Here is a 4,991-nt window from a genome sequence, read left to right as displayed (position 1 = left end):
AGCTAAGCAGGGAAGTGGCTGTGATGAGTCCTCTTCTGCCACGTTGTTACCCACCAGCCTCTCCTCCTATCCTTCCTTCCTATTCATCCCAGGTGATGTCACATACAAGCACCCTGAATGGACGGGGGGGGGCTGGCAGGGAGCAGAGCTGCATAGCCACACAAGTATAGCCACTTGCCTATGCAGCTGTACATGAGTCAGCAGAGTGGATGCAATCTATCGGTCAGCTGCCTGTGGCTGACAGGTAGATCACTATGGAGACCCCTGGGGACCTCTCGCAGAACCCTATGGTTCCACAGGACCCAAATTAAGAAACACTGGTCTAGAAGGTAGTGGAGCTGGAAAGACCACTTAAAGTTGAACTCCGAGCCTCTTGCCTAACAGTTTCTCAAAATGTAAAGAATAAAAAATTAAAAGGGTTACCAGTCCAACCCCATGTGGTCCTTCCCTATGAAGTGTTCTTTTCCATGTTTTCTGTTAGCAGGCCCCGCAGCCAGAATTGAGGCTTAGTCATGGGCAACACGTTGCCCACGAAACACACACATGCTACTTTGCCTCCAACACAATTTGAATGAACGTTTGGGTCCATTAACTATTGCGTTGTGGTAACAACAGTATGCAGCAACACAAGTTACAAGCAATGGTGCAGCATGATGCCATGTATTCCAAATGGAACCTCAACACACTTTGCCAATGGATGTGACTTGCAGTACAGTCCATCGCGTACTAATATACATAGGAAAGCGGTGCACTAGCAAAAATGCTACATGCACTTTTTTTCGGTATTTTTTTTTGTGCATTTGGTAGCCCATTCAAATAAATAGGTTGCCTTAAGGCAATATGTGTTAACTGGTGGTATTGTGTATGTTAAAATACTGCAATAGCGCAAATGGGCCCTTAAAACAGAAGTATGAGATAAATGAAAAACCTTATACTCACTTAGGTGGATGGAGCATCAATCCACAGTCCCTCGCTGGCTCTACACTGAGAAAAAAGGGATCAAACACCGCTGATTGCTCAGTTCTCCCCTCCACTCTGGGCAGAGGGCCATAACTATCTCTGATCTGCCCCGCCAGCACTCACTGGAGAGCTGGACTAGGGAGGGGAGGGAGCAGCTGGCTCAGTCTCCCAGGGATGTAGCTGAAGTGGAGAGCAAGCTCCTGGTCCAGGCTTCTGGGTGGATATGGTCGAGACCTTTTCTAAATCTGTATTGGCTCCGTGACATTAACCAACAGTGGGCTTTAGCCCGCTGCCGGCTGAAAATGAGTCACAGGAGTGCAGAACTAACTGCATTACTGTGATCCTTAGGAAAAGTACAGTTAAAAAAGCTTTGACTATATTTTCCATTAAAGTAGACCTGTAATCTTAGAGAAAACAATGTTGGAAAAAATGACAGGCAGGGAATCCGCTGCCCTCTACTGTCTGTATTTGTGAGTGTGCTGTAAGTTATTTATGTGCATCACTTCCTGTCTCTGTGGGGCTGGGTTAAAAATCCCAAAAAGGTGGAAGTGAAGAGAGAGAGAGAACTGAGCCACATGACCTTACACACAGGAGCTGTTGCTTCTGTTGTATTTCACAAAGACTAGAAACAGAGATTAATATGCAAGTATTCCTAGGTTCTAATAGTTTAACTGCAGCTGCCCATAGCTTCTTGAGTGTGTATCTGAATTCTTGTGACAGAGTATCTCTGTCCTGTTATTATTATGTAAGTTCCAATGCCGCAACACGGTTTCTGATGGTGAAAAGATGCATTCTAGGCTGTTTGAACAATGGTTGGAGGGTTTTCTCATCAATGCAGATCTTGTCTTTAGGTCTCTGACACCAAGACAAATGCTGCATTCTGATCATCCACAAGGACCCCTGCAAGTGGACTTTGCTGCAACATTCATCTGAGGGTATCTCCACAATATATATAATGCCATCACGATTCTTGTTGAGCCCTTTGTTGATAATACCTGTTTGTACATTGGATGTACTGTATGTAATATTATTATTTTATTATATAAAGCTTGTATTATTTTCATACTCGTGTGCATCTATATACCTATGGTTAATGTTATATGCTGGTTGCAGTAATTCCCCTGCTTCCAATTACATTGCTTAGATTGCTCATTAATTTCCTAGGAAGGTAATCTCTGTTCAGAGGCACTGTCCTGAGTGGAGGCACTATCAACTTTATTAGAAACCCACTCTTCCATTTAGCGAAGGTTCTGGTACTCTTAATTACCTACAGGTTTATATCCTGTTTGGGGAAGGACATTTATCAACCCTTCCAAAAGAGGGCTACAGATACTATGGAATTAGGTCCTGCCTTCTATAATAATTATTATGAATTATGTCCTTCTTTGTTACAAAGAACAAGCTTCAAGAAGATTGAACAGCACAGATTTATAGGCTAATTTTATGTGGGTTGTATAAAATTAGATAATGTGTGCCTCACCTATAGGATACAAACCTGGGCTAATGAAGTATAGAGGTTGCTGTTGTTTCACCCCCCCGCCCCCTTTCTGAGAATAATATCCTCTCTGTTATGTCTGTTATGCTAACCCAAATCTATTACTTTCTGAATCACGAAAACAAAATAACTCAGATTAGGAGCTTTGACTTTTCATGATCTGCATGAGTCAATGTCTCAAACTATTAAATCCAGAGCCAATCAGGTCATTACTTTTTCCAAAAGTACAGAAATATAATAGTCCCATTAGTGCAGGTTTTCTTTACCTGCCAGAACTGAGATGCATTTCAGCATAAAGTATAATTCAATCTGCTGTACTTGGACAATCTGGAAGATTTGACAAGAAACATTTCCTAAACCAGGTAAAGTGCTGGTTACCTGACAGACAAGTGAAATGGAATAATCTGCTGGCATAGGGGCCCCTTCTGTGTAAAATGTATACATCTGATAGTTGAATGCTAAAAAAACAGAGGTTGCATTGAATAATGAAAAAAGCTTTTCTGGTGTACAGGTTGCTGCCTATCTGTATTCAAGATATTTGTTGCCATATTATTAATCGTGCTGTGTCAAGCCCCAGTATTAGTAAAATCTATTATTCTATGATTTAGCTGACAACAATGGCAGACATTGTAAATTCTTTTTTTAATACCATGCTGAGGTTTTGTACACATGCTACTTTTCTGAACCATAAGCTGCAATTAGGTTTGACACACAAGTCACAGTAAAAGAGGCTCTAGCATAACAGCCCATTATGGTGAATGCATATAATACAGTACCAGCCTACCTTTTTCATTCATTTTACTGTTATTTTTGCATGGGCTCTGCAACACATACCAACTAAACAGAGCCATGTAGAAACCAATTTTATGGACATGGGCATATTAGGCTACCATTAACAACACTTCTCTACAATGATCCTTTATAGAATTGCATTGTGGTTAGGCTCTGCTCTAACTTGTTTTTGATGTACAGTCCAGGGTCAATAAATGAACCCCGTGGATAGAAATACATACCTTTTTAACCATAGAGTCAGCCATAACTGACTTGTTTTTAAAGATGCTGGCTCCAGGGCTGCCATACTACTCTTCCTAAAGAGTCAGTGACCTAGAACAAATTCACAGTATGAAAATTCAAACTTTTTCAGATTTAACATAGTGCAGAATATATAAGTTGACACTGAGTTCCAGTGTCACGGCTTTGGTTTCTGTTGATAAAATATAATATTTAATATAACAATAATCTACAATAAACCATAATCCTGTACGCATTATGCAGGACAGTGTATCCCTAGGTAGTAAATACAGAGGTAAAAAGACAGCCCAAAAACCTATTTATTTTATTTTTTTTTCGAATCTGCGGAGGTGAGAAAAAAAAAACTTGTAAGTGAACAAAAGATGTGCAAGTGCAAAACACAAACACAAAAAAGTGCACTTAGGGGTGTGCTTTAGTCCACCCCCCAAAGGGTAGGACCTCTACCCTGATCCCCCAGGGCGCAAGACTTCTGACAGGAACAAAGGTTTCCACATGGTCCACCTAGCCAAAAGGCTAGCTGAAGCCAACCACCAAGTAGTAGGTCAGAAAGCTCTCCTGAAGAGAGACCCATCAGGAACAGGGGAGGATGGAACCTAATGGTCATAAATCCACCCCCTAGACTTTAGGACAGGCCCGAGGACCCACACCCTTCATCCTAGTGAGAAAAAAACACACACAAAAGTGAAAGGTGACAAAACGGTGGGAGAAAAATAAATCAGTGGCCATGCAATTGTGCCCTGAGGCCCATAGCAAAATAATTGCAAAAAGGCTTATCCCTAAAAGGCACAGTGCAAAAAAAGTGTTTAGAACAGTGACCATGTGCACTTTTCACACTTGGGAGACCACCCCCATGTGCTACGAAGGGCACCCCTCAGGCGACAACTCTCGGGGGGACACTGCTTCACGGACTCTGCCTCCCCAGCCCCTGGCCAGACAAGGTAGATCAATTCAAATCAGGATGAACTGGGCCCCTCCAGTTTTTCTGGGGGAATTACTCCTGAGGCCCAACAGTCTGTGGGCTCATCGGTTTCTCTTTCAGCCGGTACTAACCTTCAGAGCCATCATCACACCAGCAGAGGTACTATACAGCCAGCTATCCTCGCCAAAAAGCAAGAATGATGGCGGAACACCCCTACTGGACACTGATAAGAACAGATACTATACTTGATCTTAGCCAAAAGGCAGAGAAGCGATACAGCCACAAAAAACCTACTCTTTAACCACTTCCAGTTTGGACACTTTTACCCCCTTCCTGACCAGGGCAATTTTCAGCTTTCAGCGCTATCACACTTTGAATGACAATTGCGGTCATGCAACACTGTACCCATATGAATTTTTTACCATTTTTTTGGTAAAAATTTATTTTGGTGGTATTTATTCACCGCTGGGATTTTTATTTTTTTTGCTATGTAAATGAAAATGTCCAAAAATTTTGAAAAATAAATAATATTTCATCATAAATCTTGGCCAAAATTTATTCTGTTATCTTTTTAGTAAAAAAAAA

The 4,991-nt window shown here is 41.6% G+C and overlaps 1 pseudogene; it reads right to left on the bottom strand.

Moving 5' to 3' along the window:
- Window positions 1–4,517: 4,517 nt before the first annotated feature.
- Window positions 4,518–4,681, bottom strand: LOC149473503 (U2 spliceosomal RNA; annotated as a pseudogene).
- Between the last annotated feature and the right edge of the window lie 310 nt (window positions 4,682–4,991).

Source organism: Staurois parvus, unplaced genomic scaffold (assembly GCF_062004578.1).
Source record: "Staurois parvus isolate SC_StPar_1 unplaced genomic scaffold, SC_StPar_1.0 ptg000014l, whole genome shotgun sequence".
Taxonomy (NCBI): Eukaryota; Metazoa; Chordata; class Amphibia; order Anura; family Ranidae; genus Staurois; species Staurois parvus.
The sequence above is the reverse complement of the archived record's forward strand: the minus strand, read 5'-3'. Positions and strand labels throughout refer to the sequence as shown.